Below are 17459 nucleotides of genomic sequence, written 5' to 3'. Positions count from 1 at the left end.
TCTCAAAATTAGTTTTAGGGGGAAATTGTGGAGTTCCACATGCTGACCATACAATTAGAAATGATGCATACTACTGGTATACTTGTAGAACAGGTTCGTTCCACGTGTGTAAGTTCAGAAAAGATGCAATCTGCTCACATATGTATATAATATATATGTTTTACATCCATGAATGTTGAAATAGCAAATTCTACCTTCATACAGCATATGTATATATGGTAAATTCTATGTGCCTGTCGAGAAAAGTATATTCTACATATATGCACATCTAAAAGGTGAGTTCTATCTGGCTCTATGTAGAGGAGAGCAATGTTACATGCATACTTGTAGAAAAGGAATAGCGTATATTTGAATGTGCCTCTTTTCATAGAATATGCAACCACCCCTGTTCCATTGTCTGTGTAAACTTTTCAGTTAAAGGTATATCAAGAAAAATGTTGCTCTTTCTAAAACACATGGTTAAGATAATTATCACAAGTTTGATAGCTGGGAGGCTTGTCTGTCCCTAGTCTCAATGCCAATTTAAATGGAGTCTTTGAAATAAGATAGTCACCATCAGGGGAAAAGAAAAATTATGCTTGAGACAATGAAGATCAGAATTACAGGCTTGTCACAGAGCTATATGACAAAGACCCCAATTCAGTAAAGTTCTAAAGCATGTGCCTAATTTTAGGCATGTGAATAATCTCATGCAAATGGGACTACTCGTGCTTAAAGTTACACATGTGCTTAAGTACGTTGATGAATCAGAACCCAAATGGGGTAACCCCTTTGAGGATGTTTAAAATAGGTAGTACTCAATATATCTCACACACACATACATACACCACTACATTAAAAGAACATCATTAAGGCTGCAGAGCCAAGCAGTCAGAAGTTTAAAAATTCCAATATTATGGTTTCCTTTGAATCAGGCAACTCCCTTGTCCATGTGGCCTGGACTCAGCACAGGTGAGACAATCTCCATGTCCTGAGTTCAGGTACCTGGCCCCAGCTCAGAACAGCGCAAAGTTGCAGTTGCAGGAAAAGTCCTGCTCAGTCCCAGGCTGGAGCATGCTCATTGTGGACAGATTCTTCAGTGAATGTAGGTGCCAAAATCTAAAGTCTCTGTTTTGGCATTTAGTGATTTTTTTTCAGAGGCAAATTTAGGTAGATTTTCACAGTGACAGCAAAAGGCACATCCCTGACAACAGGTCACCATCCAGCCAGATCTTAAGTCCCTGCTCCAATGCATTGCAATGCTAGAGCTTTTCAAAGAAAATTTCAAAACATTTTAACACAAGCAAATCAATGTATTTTTTCCTACCTTCATTCTTGGAAATAACTGAGCTGTTTTGGTTGACATTCTACCAGCCTTGCCTATAATTTACAGTATATGGACCATACTGGCAGTGCAAAAGAAAATGTCATTTAATATCTTCCAAAGGAAGTCTTAATGGGATCTCTAAACTTATTAACATTAAATTTTTTTGCAAGACACAGGAAAAAAAAATTCAGACCCTTCAATAAATTGGGGAATAGAAAAATAGAAAAAGAGTGCTAAATGGGCTCCTTTGTTGAATAGTCATCAAGTATAGAAAAAAATGCAACCTTATTAGCAGTTCCGCATGTCACCCAGATACTTTGATGTCAATGGACATTGAACTGATGCTGTCGGAGTCTGTGGAATATATTACTTTTATCAAATACAAGCTGATATGGGACAAAAGGAAAGTAAATTAATCTTCTAACTCCCATGATCATTAAATTATCAAGAGGTGAAGTGGTTTGTTTAAAATAAGAACTGATCCAAAATTCAGTCCTTCCTGTAAACCAAATCCCAATATTTTTTCAGAATAAAAAAAATTGCCTCTTCTTGTTCTAGACCCCCAACTCCATAGGGCCAAATTCAGCACTGATGTAAGAGTGTTGTACCTGCTTTCACTAGAGCTGAATTTAGCTCTCCATCGCTGAAAGACTAAATGCCCCCTTTCTCTCTCACTTGCTCCACAACAGGTGACCCCTGCACCCATAGGGTTTCCACCAATCCGGTTTTCCATGGACAGTCCAGGTTTCGGCTTATCCGGATGCCATTAAGCAAGCTCTAATGCCCGTTTTCTTTTTTATCTGGGGGGAAGAGGCAGAGCAGCGACAGGGCCTTAGCGGAAAGAGTCAGAGCAGGGGTGGAGCCTTGGGGGAAAGAGTCAAAGCAGGGGCCTCGTGGAAGAGGCGGAGCAAGGTCCGGGGCCTCCAGGGTCTGGTTACCAGCCATTAGAAAGGTGGCAACTCTAAGCACCCACCATCTCTGTCATGCCCAAACAGAATTTCCCAAGCAACCAACAGGTTCAGATAATAGTATTTTGCACTAATATAGTACTTTTCAGAGCTTAAAAAAAGCCACTCATCCATGGTGAACAGGAATAATTTCCACACACGTGATCTACTTCTGTAAACTCTAAGCTTTTACTTTTAAAAAAGCCTCTTACCGTCATGGTCACAAAGAGAGCCAGGTATGGACCAGGTTAAACTGAGGCAGTTTAAATATGCAGACACAGTTCCAATACTCCTAACGCTGCTCTTAGGTGAAATAGTGGGGCGGTGCATAACTGCTGCTGTTCAGCAAGAAGGAGGAAACTGGCTGCCACAGTTCTGCAGCAGGAGCAGGGCCCAGGTCTTGTTGCTGCTGTGAAAGTGGTGGGGAAGAGGCTGCTGACACTGTTCAGAGCTAGGAGCACTGTGGGGGCTATCCCTCTGCCCCGGGGTGCAGGAAACACTGAGAGGGCCAAACCCCACAGTAAAGGATTCTGTCTGTGGGGCTAACATAAATTGATTTACTGGGGACAGCAGCCCAGAATGTGTAAGTTATTGTAGTCAGGGGTGGGATCTACCCATGCAATTGATTTATGAATGGCATTGTTAATTGTACTGAGGCATGGAGCAGGTGGCCTAGCATTAATGTATTGGGGTGGCAGCATTAGTTGATTTATTTTGTGAGAAGGCAGCATTAATAAATGATTGTGTGGTATCAGGCTGGCACTAAATGAGATCTGAGAGTTCAGGTAGTGGGAGACTGGTGTCTTCAGTCCCAAGCATTAGGGTGTAGATGACTACAAGGAGACATAAGAATGGCCATACTGGGTCAGACCAAAGGTCCATCTAGCTCCGTATCCTGTCTTTCAGTGGTGGACAATGCCAGGTGCCCCAGAGGGAATGAACAGAACATGTATTCATCAAATGATCCATCCCCTGTCACCCATTCCCAGCTTTTGGCAAACAGAGGCTAGGGACATCATCTCTGCCCATCCTGACTAACAGACATTGATGGACCTGTCCTCCATGAATTTATCTTGTTCTTTTTTGAACCCTGTTATAGTCTTAGCCTTCACAATATCCTCTGGCAAGGAGTTCCGTAGATTGACTATGCGTTGTGTAGAAAAAAAAATACTCCCTTTTGTTTGTTTTAAACCTGCTGCCTATTAATTTCATTTGGTGATCCTTAATTCTTGTGTTATGAGAAGGAGAAAATAACACTTCCTTATTTACTTTCTCCACACCAGACATGATTTTATAGACCTCTATCATAACCCCACTTAGTCATCTTTTTTCCAAGATGAAAAGTCCCAGTTTTATTAATCTCTCCTCATATGGCAGCCATTCCATACACTTAATAATTTTTGTTGACCTTTTCTAAACCTTTTCCAATTCCAATATATCTTTTTTGAGATTGGGCGACCACATACGCACACAGTATTCAAGATGTGGGCAAACTATGGATTTATATAGAGGCAATATGATATTTTCGGTCTTATTGTCTATCCCTTTCTTAATGATTCCCAACATTCTGTTTGCGTTTTTGACTGCCGCTGCATATTAAGTGGATGTTTTCAGAGAACTATCCACAATGACTCCAAGATCTCTTTCTTGAGTGGTAAAACTAATTTAGACCCCATCATTTTATATATTTAGTTGGGATTATGTTTTCCAATGTGCATTACTTTGCATGTGTCAACGCTGACCAGGGAAGATCAAATGTATGGTTTGGGAGGAGATGCAGTTTGGAGCAAAGCTGTATTTTGGCCTGGTGAACAGGCTTAGTCCTTGGACTAGTAGGTGTTGGATATGTTTTTCAAGCCCTGGGACTTTTTAGTTGAAGTGTTTTAGAAAAGTGCATTATTATTAACCCCATTTTACAGAAAATAAGGCCCAGAGAGGTTAAATGGCTTGTGCAAGGTCACACACTAAGTCTTTGGCAGAACTGTGACTTTGTCTCTGGTCGTGACTTCTAGCTATGTGCTATAACCACTAAACCGTGCTGCACCTGAGTACAAATAAATAAACTTTTGAGGGCTTAAGGATGGAGGGGGTGGTTATCTAAAATGTATTGAACTTCCTAACCTGTTAACGTTTTCCTCATCACAGCATTTCCTCATTTAACCCTACATGTTGAAAAATCAACATCTTCCCTCTAAAGTGAAACAGCTCACCTATGAGAAAGTCCTGGAGAATATAATAGAGAATAATAACCTTTTTTAAACCAGCCTATAGAATTGCATAGCAGGGATAGCACTGTTGACACACAGCAGTCTATCTTAACTGCCACCATTTTACAGTACAGCAGTCTGAAGAAACTTCAAATGGACATTGGAGCTGCTGTGTTTGCCGGAGGGAAAACACCCATTGCTGAGTCCTCTGATGAGAGCTGCAAGTGGCAGAGTTCCTAAGGCCTGATCTACACTTAAAACTTAGGTCAGCATTCGCTATGCTGCTCAGGGGTGTGAAAAATTCACATCGCTAAGCAGTAGAGCTATGCCAACCTAATCCCCAGTGTAGATGCAACTAGGTCAATGGAAGAATGCTTCCATCAAGCTAGTGACCTTCACTCAAGGAGGAGGTGTTCCTATGGTGACAGAAATATCCCTTCTGTCACTATAGTCTGCGTCGACATCATGGGGTTACAACAGCATAGCTACGGCACTGTAGACGTGCCATTACAGTGCCTGTAGTGTAGACATGACCTTAGTCATGACTAACCTAAATAATATGTGTGGTCAGCCTTTATTCCCACCTCACTGTTCCTTCATTCCTTAGACTGATAATTCAGTAAATCTATAGAACAACATTGGTATTAATATTAAACTCAGTAGCACTCGACTGTTAACTTGCTTATATGTTGGAACCTGGCCATTTATTCCTACTTTTCCTCCCTATCTGTTACCCAGTTTTTAAAACCCAACAGGACTTTCTCTCTCACCCTGTGATTACTAAGGTTCCTTAAGAGGCTCAGGGAAGGGACTTTATCAAGTCTTTTGAAATATTAAATAAACCTAGGGCATCTCTGGTAAGAGCCAACATCATGCCCTTATAAGTATGATAAACGCATGTTAAATTCAGGTTTGTAAAAGCTATAGAGAAGACCAAGACAAAAATCAATGCTAAAATCTTGCGTTTATGCATTTTACTGGTAACTGGGTCATTAGCTGTAGTAACAGTAGTATTAAAAATTGCACAGGATCATTCTGCACAGGCAGCATTATCCGAGACTGGAAATAACATCTTCACCTTGAACTTAAAGAAGATTATAGACATTTTGACATATACTCTTGGGGTTCTATGAGGTGTATAAGTGAGGTCAGAAGGTACATTTCTGTTCCAAGGATGGAAAAGCATATATCTCAGAATCAGGTTTATGGTGTGAAATCTTGCATTTCTGCATTCAAAATTTACTTTCTGTGAATGTTTTCCAAAATGTGCTTAAAAATCATTTGTTATGTGAACAGCCCTGTCTGTAAACTCCTGCTCTAGAACATTTGTTCTAGAAAGCAACTAAAAGCAGTGAAAACAAGTTAACTTAAAAATTCAAATGAAAATGTGGGACTTATTTTTGTAATAGCCACCTATTTATAGGTAAAACCAAATTATGAGTTTATGAGTAAGGCTGTGGCTTTTGGAATATCACCAGGTGGAACAGTGTTTGAGGCAAATAGATATTATCCCCTTGTTTTATGCTTTTCAGCATGAACTTTACTATACCGAGATACCTTGGCATGAGAGAATGGTCCCAATTCACTGAATATGTACTAAAGATGATAAGGGAGTTATTATTTCTGATGTATTGATTTTTTTTGAGTGGATCTTTGGCGAAGTGCTCATAATCAATTCTTTTTTAAAGTTAGAATAATAAATTGCACTGGTATAGCCCAAAGGGTTGCTAGTTTTGGTTGGACATATTCCTGGAGGTTTCATCACATGACATAATCATTAATTAAAGATTAATCTTTAATTCCTGGAGGGTTGGCAAGCCTAGTAGCCCATTTCATCTTAACATACCATCAGAGTCCTGCTTGACAGTCTTGTGCTTCCACAACTAGACCACATATCACTTTCTTATTTTGATAAAGGTGAAGAGATGCTCAGATTTAATTTGAGAGAGAGTGAGGGTGTGAGAGCATGCCAGTGTTAATAACTTCAGGTTGAAACTAAGTTTCTTGCAACAGTGTAATTTATTAAGAGGCTATTCCATGTGTTGTATAAGTTTTAGAAATGTGATTTGTATCAAATTTAATCTTTTAAAACAGCTCTTTAAAAAACGTCATTGTTTCCTGAGGTACTAATCCAGAATATCATCTTGTTAAAAACTGCCATACACTTCAGTATAGCCACATTAAAACAGTGAAACCCAGCTCTATCAATGATTAATTCAGCATATTGTTAATCATTGTAATGGGTATCATTAGTTCATCCTTCAGTCTAGCTATGTGAAATGTTTTGTCTATTACAGTTCAACAAACATAGTGACTGCTTAGTGAGATAGTACATGTTCAGTTTAAAATATTTGATCGTGATAAAGGAAGCTCCAGCTTGACATTAAATGACACATAGGATGAGGAAGAAAGTAGAGACACAACAGCCATCATTATAAATGTTTATAGACATACCTAAAGTCTTATCTAAAGTTCATCCTGTTAAAGGACATGTTTTATGTTGTACAATTCCTCTTAGAATATCAATCTAATAAGCACCAAATGAGGCTGAAGACAATGCTGTTATAAAAAATGGAGGAAAATGATTAAAATGTGATAATTATACTGACATCTTATATGCTCAATCTAATCAACCAAGCTTCCAATTTGTCATAGTGCACACTCAGTCATACATTATAGCTTAATTATAGCAACACTTCTATTTTGAAAGGCTGTCAATCATTTGAAGGCCCATCATTTTTCTCTATTTGCATTTGAGACATATTTTTAATTCAGATCAAAGCCCACTATGATATTGAATTAATACTAGCTATTTCTTTTGCTTAAAATACCTGTTGCTATTTATTCTCCTCTGGTGTGCATGGGATATTTGTGGCAGTTTAGACAGTATGAACTAGCGCTTTAAATAGTGCGAGAGAGGCCTTGGGATCACCTCTCCAATCTTGAACACAGATCTTTCGGGATCAAAAAACTATGTTGTCTTGGGGATTGCTGACTTGAACGTGAACTATTTAATTATGAATTGATTAAAATTCTCAGACAATTTATTCCAACTTTTTTGCTTTTCTTCTTTCTTCTGGGCTTTCTTTATTGGTCCTACAGGAATTGATAAAGAACAAAATCCTGCTTGCCTTACTCACATGAGTAGTTTCATCAGCTTCACACAACCTGTTTGTGTGTAAATCTAAATTGATGTACTGTAGAGCAGTAGTCTCATTGTTCTCTTAATAAATGTAGTAGGTGATACACATATCATGCTCTGGATTTCTCTTATTCTATCTTTTATTCTATTCCTGTTTATGTATTTGTTCCCTTAAGAACTTCTGCTTCTTGGGCACTCCACTCTGTCCACCTGTTTCCTCAATCTTTCTTCTTTGCATCATATCCTAGACAATATTCTGGCACTTTTCAGAGAAAAGTCAAACAAAATATGTCATTTAATTAATTGCATAGGCTGCATCAGTGGTAACTGACTGAAAACTTAAGGCAAGAAAGATAGCAGAGCTGTCAAAACACGTAAGTCTATGTGTTAGACTCCAGACTGCACATCAATAGTCAGTTGAAGTAAAGGGAGCAGTACAGCACTTTGAACATATAATACTTAGGGTTGATAACAATTCTCTGTAAAACAGTGGTTCTCAACTCTGGTCCACCGCTTGTTCAGGGAAAGCCCCTGGTGTGCCGGGGCCGGTTTGTCTACCTGCCGTGTCCACAGTGTGACAAAGCTCTGTCCTTCCCTCCGTGGGTCCCGCATTTCCTGGCAGATTTCGCTAGCCCCAGAGACTCACTGTGACCCTCCATGTAACCCTTCTTTCTCTAGAGACAAGTGTCACAGTCTACTGAGACATTTTCATCATAAGCCAGTGAGGGAGGTGAGGAGAAGTTATCCTTCCTTGCACAGTCTCTGTTGTCTCCTGGTCTCAGTGATTAAACAGGGGGCAAAAGTGGGGGGGGGGTGAAGCCCGGCCTGCCCTCTACTGCGGGCTCCAGCCCAGGGACCCTAATAGTATCAGCTATGGTAGCTGACCTTTTAGAAACATGACATGTACAATTCCCTGGCTATGTCCCCCACAGCAGCCCTCACTTCCTCAAGCTCCACTTCACCCTTACCTCAGGGCCTCCTTCCTTGTGCCTGATAGGGTGTGTACTACTCAGCCTCTCCAACTGCACAGCTTCTTCCCACAGCTCCTGACATGCACACCCACCTGACTAACTGGGAGGCTTTTAACTAGTTTCAGCCAGCCCTTGATTGACTTCAAGTGTCCCAATCAACATAGCATTCTCCCTGCCTTCTGGAAAGTTCTTAATTGGCCCCAGATGTCTTAATTGACCTGGAGCAGCTTCCATTTCACTTAACCTGATACCCGGGATTTGTTTAGCCTGGAGCTAATATATCTATCTCCCACTACTTTTCTATAGCCATCTGGCCTTGCCCCGTCTCAACAGGTTTGGCTGATCGCGACTCCCACTGGCCACGGTTCACTGCTCCAGGCCAATGGGAGCTGCGGGAAGTGACGCGGGCCGAGGGATGTGCTGGCCACCCTTCCCGCAGCCCCCATTGGCCTGGAGCAGTGAACTGCGGCCAGTGGGAGCCGTGATCGGCCGAACCTGCGGACGCAGCAGGTAAACAAACCGACCCGGTGCACCAGGGGCTTTCCCTGAACAAGCAGTGGACCAGAGTTGAGAACCACTACTATAAAATATAGGTTCTCACTTCAAAGTCCGAGCAACAACTTGGACTTTTTAAAGAGCTTGGACTTTTCACATCTCTCCCTCCTTCCAATCTGTGGCTCAAGCAATTTAGGCCTTGTCTACACCTAAAGTTTAGGTCAAACTCGCTGCATTGCGTAGGGCTGTGAAAAGTTTCACATCCTGAGCAACAGAGTTACGTTGACCTAACCCCCACTGTAGAGACCACTAGGTGGATGGGCGAAGCAGCTGATGTGCCGTTATAGAGCTTGTAGTGTAGACACTTACAACCTAACTGCGTTGCACAGGGTGTGAAACTTTTCCTTTTGACCTAAGTATTAGGTGTAGACCAGGTCTTATATAGTGAAGGTATAGGAGGGAAGGAGTTGCACTTATACCCAAGTTTTACAGTTCACTGTTCTGCCACTAAGGCAGAAGTGTTAAATAAACTGTGCAATAATGGTCTGTTGAATATATAGTTTATGACCATCACAACACCAGCCTACACAGGACCTTTCAACCAACCTGAAAATATAACATTAAAGTGAAGTTCATTCAGGCATAAATATACAAACAATTTGCAACTAGAGCAACTAAAAATATGCCTGAGGTATAGGAAAATGAACAAGTTTGCACTATACTGATTTCAATTCAAGAAATAATTTTCCTTTCATCTTTTACTACTTTACTACAGCAATATTTTAGGCTAAATTTCAGTCTAATATTTTGTGCTGTGTCCTATGGGACTTGATGTGTGGTCTAATGCCATGACTGTGGGAGAGAAGCAATCCTAATACCCTCAAACAATTCAACCATACCCTGCTGGGATGTGACTGGTTAGCAGGGTATATATGTAGACACAAGAACAAATGGATATAAACTGGTCATTGGGAAGTTTAGACTTGAAATTAGACGAAGGTTTCTAACCATCAGAGGAGTGAAGTTTTGGAATAGCCTTCAAAGGGAAGCAGTGGGGGTAAAAGACCTATCTGGCTTTAAGATTAGACTCGATAAGTTTATGGAGGAAATGGTATGATGGGATAACATGATTTTGGCAATTAATTGATCTTTAATTATTCATGGTAAATAGGCCCAATGGCCTGTGATGGGATGCTAAATGGGGTGGGATCTGAGTTACTACAGAGAATTCTTTCCTGGGTATCTGGCTGATGAATCTTGCCCATATGCTCAGGGTTTAGCTGATCGCCATATTTGGGGTCGGGAAGAAATTTTCCTCCAGGGCAGATTGGAAGAGGCCCTGGAGGTTTTTTGCCTTCCTCTGAAGCATGGGGCATGGGTCACTTGCTGGAGGATTCTCTGCTCCTTGAAGTCTTTAAACCATGATTTGAGGACTTCAGTAGCTCAGATATAGGTAAGAGGTTTTTCGCAGGAGTGGGTGGGTGAGATTCTGTGGTCTGCATTGTGCAGAAGGTCAGACTAGATGATCATAATGGTCCCTTCTGACCTTAGTATCTATGAATCTATATCCCTTTGCTTCAAGTAGTCACCTCTGATTCCACTGTCCCACAACCACTGCTTGCTGCTTTTTCCTTTTAAGTTACCAATGATGCAGTCAGTGAACTTTCCTAGTGCTAATTGCCACCGAAGTAGAAATGGGGCTTTAGGGTAGCTATTATTGCTAGGAAATTCCAGCACCAGATGCCAGGCTTCCACTTAGCCTGACATTGCTTTCATAGCCAGTCGTCAAACATTGGTCTCCCTATAAAATGTAATAGTACTAACTGTACTAACCACTGTGTGTATTTCATTTTATATATGTGGGTATATTATGTGCCTAATAACTACTGCAAAAATACACATAAATGCAAAGTAGTGCACATTGGAACACATAATCCCAACTATACATATAAAATGATGGGGTCTAAATTAGCTGTTATCACTCAAGAAAGAGATCTTGGAGTCATCGTGGATAGTTCTCTGAAAAAAACTGCTCAATGTGCAGCAGCAGTCAAAAAAGCTAACAGCATATTAGCAACCATTAGGAAAGGGATGAGTAATAAAATAGAAAATATGATAATGTCACTATATAAATCCATGGTATGCACACACCTTGAATACTGTGTGCAGTTCTGGTCACTCCATCTCAAAAAAGATATATTAGAATTGGGAAAAGTACAGAGAAAGGCAACTAAAATGATTTGAGGTATGGAACAGCTTCTGTATAATGACAGATTAGAACGACTGGAACTTTTCAGTTTGAAAAAGAGATAACTAAGAGGGGATATGACAGAGGTCTATAAAATTGTGACTGGTGTGGAGAAAGTGAATAAGGAAGTGTTATTTACTTCTTCACATAACACAAGAACTGGGGGTCACCCGATGAAATTAATAGGCAGCAAACAAAAGGAAGTACTTCTTCACACAGCACATAGTCAACCTGTGGAATTCATTGCTAGCAGATATTGAGAAGGCCAAAACCATAACAGGGTTAAAAAAAGAACTATCTAGGTTCCTGGAGAATAGGTGTATCAATGGCTTATTAGCCAAGATAGTCAGGGATGATGCAACCCAATGCTCTGAGTGTCCCCAGCCTCTGATTGCCAGGAGCTGGGAATGGACAACAGGGGATGGATCATTTTATGATTGCATGTTCTGTTGATTCCCTCTGATGCATCTGGCATTGGCCACTTTTGGAAGACAGGATACTGGACTAGATGGACCATTGGTATGACCCAATATGGCCATTTTTATATTTTTATGTTCACATTATATTACTTACCCAATAGTTGTAACACCTGCTTGCTCTTTTAAAAAAAAACGATTAAAATCCTGTTTCACTAGTAATGGGGGTGCATTTAATAAATCCAGAAATACATTTTCAGTTTCAAATTATATGTTATATGTAAACATATAGATTATGTATTTGTATATGCATTATATGTACCTATAGAAGAAACCTAAATTACCATTCATGACAGCAGTCGCACGTGCTCATGGAAGAAAAAAAACTAACAAAAACAGGGCATTTGGTTATGAAAAATGTCAAGTTATTCTTTGAACATTGGCTCAGAAAAATCTCAATACATTTCTGGTAAATGAGGCATGAAACATATTGTAAAAATACGGTGTCCAGGAGATAGCACTACCCAATATTTTATTTTAATGACAATGTACAGTACTTTAAAAGGCTTGAACTTTAAATCAAACACTATGGCGAGGACACTGCCAATCCATTAGCTTTTCAGCTACAACTGAGCATCAACACGATGACAAGATGGAGAAAGTAACCCATTTTTGGTAAATCCACGTGGTTAAAATATGTACCAATAATGGTGGGTCTGACTCTGAGCAATCACACAGTTTACCCATTTGTTTTAGTCAAGCAACAGTGATGACCTTCATATAGCAACCACTTGATCTGACTTCACAGAGGTCATTAATGAGTTTTCAAATCTTTGATGACCCAGGGAAGCCAGTGAATATGTTTGTGAAGGACACAGTCCCATTCCTTCAATAGTAGATGGAAAGCCTGTGTTAATCATGGTGTGTGTGGATATTATAGCAAAACCTGAATTCAGGAAACCAAAGTGTCCCTTTGAAAGAAAGAAGATTACATTGTTTCTAAATAAATAGTATGATATAAAATCCAGTTGGTTTATTTTTATTATTATTTTTTTTATTCTGAGGAAAAAACTCTTCCAATTCTCTCCTCTTCCTCTAAAGTAGAGAAATTGTGGGATGTCCATAGTGCAGACATTCCTCTTAGGACAAGTTGTAGCTGGAAATTTGTTCATAACACAGAGCTCCGAAGTGGAAAAAAAAATTAGTAAGTAGACACTTCAGAAATAAAGCTTTAGAAATGTGTTTTTCACACAATTATGTATCTAACGATTACTAAACTAAACCCTTTTGATTCTTAAAATGGTGTTTGGAGGGTGCACTACTCTTTCATTCCTTGTGATGTCAGTAAAACCTTTGCTCAGATAACAAGAGAAAATGGTTTTGATAGTCATATGAGTTCATACATTAACACATCAGAAGGTTATCTCATGACTGGCAGATTTTCAGATGAAGCCCTTGACTTTAAACAGTGAATGGTGTCTCTTATGTGCCCAGGTCTTCCACACCAGAAGCAGACTACCAGGACCCTCCTCCTGGCCTTTGGTGAATTTCTGTCCTGGTAAGGGGTGGATTAAGTCTTTCAAAACCATATTCAGTGGGCTGGAACTTGTACCAAGAATACCTCTTTCAAGAATGTCCTATCATTTTTCCTGACCAGTGTCCTTGAACTTGCCTGGGATTCAGACAGCTCAAGTTGCCATTTGCAGGCCCAGAGACTGCCATCCCAGGACCACTTAGGGGACCATTTCAGGTAGGGTGACCAGATGTCCTGATTTTATCGGGACAGACTGATTTTAGGGGACTTGTCCCGTGTCACAACCTTACATCAGTCGGGACACCCTTTGTCCCAATATCGGGACCGTCTGGACCGCAGCCGCAGCACTGCTGCTCACTGCCTCCTGGGGCAGCTCCTGGTGTCTGCCCGCCGGTAGGAGCGCTGTGTGCTGCAGGGGTGGGGCTTGCAGGTGCTGGGAGCGGGCAGAGAGCCTTCCGCCCCCCCACTCCCACCCGACCCGCGACCCTAGAAGCCAGAGGGATCTGCCTGCCGGATGCTTCCTGGACAGGAGCTGCCCCAAGTAAGCACCGCTGGGATTCCCCATCTCACCCCCTGGCAGGTCCCTCTGGCTTTTTGGGTGGGGGGCTCTGCGTGCTGCCAGCACCTGCAAGCCCCTCTTCATGGCTCCGGCAGCTCCCATTGGTGCTTTTCCCAGCCAATGGGAGCCACGGAGCTCACGCTTGTGGTGGGCACAGCACGTGGAGAGTCTGGAGACTCCCCTCGCCACTCTCACCCTAGGAGCCAGAGACCTTCCAGCACGGCTGGTGAGTGTGGCCAGGGAAGGGGGCAGGGTGTAATCGTGAGTGTCTGGGAGGTGTGTGGAGGGTGCTGGGCAGTGGGGGAGGTTTGTGTGTTTGGGGGTGCTAGACAGTGGGGGCCTGTTGGAGGGTGCTGGGCAGTGGGGGAGATCTGGGCAGTGGGGGTCTATGTGGGGCATTGTGTAGTTGTGGTGGTGGGGCTGTGGAGAAGGGCACTGGAAGGGCGGGAGGAGAAATTTGTGTGTCTTGGGAAACTAGCAAATGGGGGGTTCTGTGTGGGGTGCTGGGCAGCTGTGGTGGGGCTGTGGGCAGGGGGGCACTGGGTGGGGTGTGTGTGTGCACAGCACTGTGCATTTGTGGTGGAAGGGTTGTAGGGGGGCTCTGGGCATAGTGGATCCAGGGGGCACTGGGCAGGGGAGCTGTGTGGCGCAGCATGGGCCCACCCCACAGGGAGGGGCAAGCTGGTAGCACAGGGCCAGGCAGACCAGTGTGCCTCCAGCTCTGGTTGGGGCTATGCACCTGTGTCTGTCTCTCCCCTCCCCCCAGCTCGACCAATGTGTCCTGATACTTCACTCTTGCGATTTGGTCACCCTCATGTCAGGAAAGCCTCTGGACCTGGTGATTTCTCTCTAGCTTGTCCCAGAACACCTTGTGCTGGTGTTGGTAGGTTTCATGTATCCTATCCTCTGCTGCTGGCGGTAACGTCTACTGCTGCTCTTCAGAAGCCAGCTGTGCTTCCTGTTGCCTTTAGTGGTCCTGTATGATTTGAAGGAGGGCAGCCTAGTCTGCTGCTGCTGTTTTGCCTTTGCCATACCTAAAAACAAACAAACAAAGACAGATTTCAGAAAGGTACAGAGAGAAACTGAAATTGTGAATCGATTGAAGGGAAATTAAGAAATTTCATTAGTAAATAATATTGCCGAGTCTTTGGTAGCATTGCCATCCCACTCATCAGATATTTTTCTTTTCAGCTTTCCTTTTTTGCTTTCAGGTCTCCTTCAGGACTTTACATCTGACTGTGTGTATGTAGTTTGAAAGCCCATTCTGACCGCCAACCAGTAGGCAACGGAATGCAGACAATGCGCATCTTCTCTGTTAACCTCCGACAGGCTAGCTACTTCGCCCACACTGCCCTCCTCTTTCTCAGTCGTTTAAAAATACTAAGTGCTGTTTGAGGCAAGGAATCTGTGTCTGTTCCCAGAAGCAGGGCACCTTCTCCATTGTTGTCCAAGTACAGAGAGCCTAGTAAACATGTTTAAGGGCATTTCTTACCTGACATTGTGTGGAGGCAGCCACCGCCCCTGCTCATGCGTTACCCAGTTTCACATCTCAGGGAGTAAAGGGAAGCCTCCACCTGCCATGTCTCAGAAGCCACAGCTGAGTTTGCAACTTATGCCCCCTATGCTCTCTTTCCTCAATGCCTCTTCCTTCACTCTGCCAATATCTTAGCTTCCCGCTGGGGATTTGGCTGTGTCTTACTCTCTAACCTAACAATATACCTCCTTGGTTACTTCAAGAAACCCTTTCTTGCCAGCCCCACAGTTCAGTCCAGCCCAGAGCTCTGTAACAACATGCACAGAACTTCTACTTCCCCAGGGTTCCTTCATCTTCTGTCTGCCTGTTTCTTAGGCCTCCCCACAAACCCTTTCACAGACTTCTTCCCAAAACACCTCCTGGGCTCTTTCCCCAGCTTTTTGACTAGTGAGATCCTGAGCTTTTGCTTTTCCAGTCTTCCACTTAGCAGAGAGAATCACAACACATCCTTTTCCCTCCCTGTTATCAGAAAAGCGTGTGTGTGTATCTACATATCTATATTTCCCTTCATCCTTTCCCAGCATTCCTTACTATAGCCTTACTATAGCAATTCCTGTGGTCCCTCAGAGAATTAATCCCATATAAATGCTTGGTTCTGTGCTGAAACTGTAATGGGATAGTGCTGGATTTGTGGCCTGTCCTTAAAGGCCAGCATAACCTGTTATGCAGGGGTGTTGCCGGTCACTGGATAAAGACATACTGGTAAAGCTTCTATTGAGAAACTTTCACAGCACTTGGTTCATCAGTGCTATTAGTTCATAACTTTCATGAGGGCTAATTTCACTCTCAAATTAAAGAGAGAAAACCTTGTCACAACCAGGACTGTATTTATTTTGTATTCCCTTTGAAGTCATGTTTTTCAGACAACCCCTGAAGACAGTAGCTTAATATAACACATTGGACATGTTACAAAACAAGCCAGTGACTCCTTTTATATATAACCATGCAATAGATAAAGTGAATAATATTATTAAGATACATGAAGTTGAATGTGATTTGAATTTTCGGGCAAAGTACTAGATGTATGATAATTATTTGACATAGAAGTGGGGGGAAATACATAATTAACAGAGAATTCTCTTTCCTTGAGATCTTCTCTTCTGTCTGCCCCCTTCAGAAGAAGACATCTCCAAGAGGCAGAAGAATGCCTAGGAAGGCTGTTTCCCCAACTAAATACAATGGCACATTTCCTGAGGCAGATAAAAGGAAGTAGCCCTAAGGTCATGTAAGTGACCTTGACTGAACCCTCTAGCTGATAGCATGTGGCTGCTGTGTGTGATTCTTGTTGAGAAAGGAGAGAGAGAGAGAGAGAGAGTTCTGCACTGCCCGGAGGGAATATGTGTGCTGTTTATACATGGTGCTGAAAGGCAAGAGGGTAAAGTATGGCTTCTGAAGTGCTGTAGAGGATATGAAATGATTGAAGATGTGTGTCCTCATGTGTGTAATAGCCTAGGTTAGGTCGAGGGATTGGGGCAGGGGGAGGGAGAGAATTAAAGAATATGAAAGCATTCCTAATGGATTCTCTATTTTCTCTTCAGCAATCAGCATTACTAAAAGAACTCCATCCTCTTTTCTCTGCTTTTTTAAGCACATTTTCTTTGTCTAAAATGTGTGTGTGTGTGTATATATATATATATATATATAGAGAGAGAGAGAGAGAGAGAGAGAGATGTTAGGTTACAAATATGAAAACAGGTTTCAGAGTAGCAGCCGTGTTAGTCTGTATTCTCAAAAAGAAAAGGAGTACTTGTGGCACCTTAGAGACTAACAAATTTATTAGAGCATAAGCTTTCGTGAGCTACAACTCACTTCATCGGATGCATTTGGTGGAAAAAAGTGAGTTGTAGCTCACGAAAGCTTATGCTCTAATAAATTTGTTAGTCTCTAAGGTGCCACAAGTACTCCTTTTCTTTTTGAAAATATGAAAACAGTGCATATTATTTCCGGTGAATACAGATGTATTTTGAGTATTTTACATTACATGAAAGCTGCTGTTTATATGTGTTTATCTGTGAAGATCTTCAGTATACACTATCTTTTTTTTGGATGATAGTAACTCTAAAATTATGGTATGCCAGTTATTACCAATATATTGTGGTG

This window comes from Dermochelys coriacea, chromosome 3 (genome assembly GCF_009764565.3).
Source record: "Dermochelys coriacea isolate rDerCor1 chromosome 3, rDerCor1.pri.v4, whole genome shotgun sequence".
NCBI classification, from domain to species: domain Eukaryota; kingdom Metazoa; phylum Chordata; order Testudines; family Dermochelyidae; genus Dermochelys; species Dermochelys coriacea.
This window is presented reverse-complemented; position numbering follows the sequence as displayed.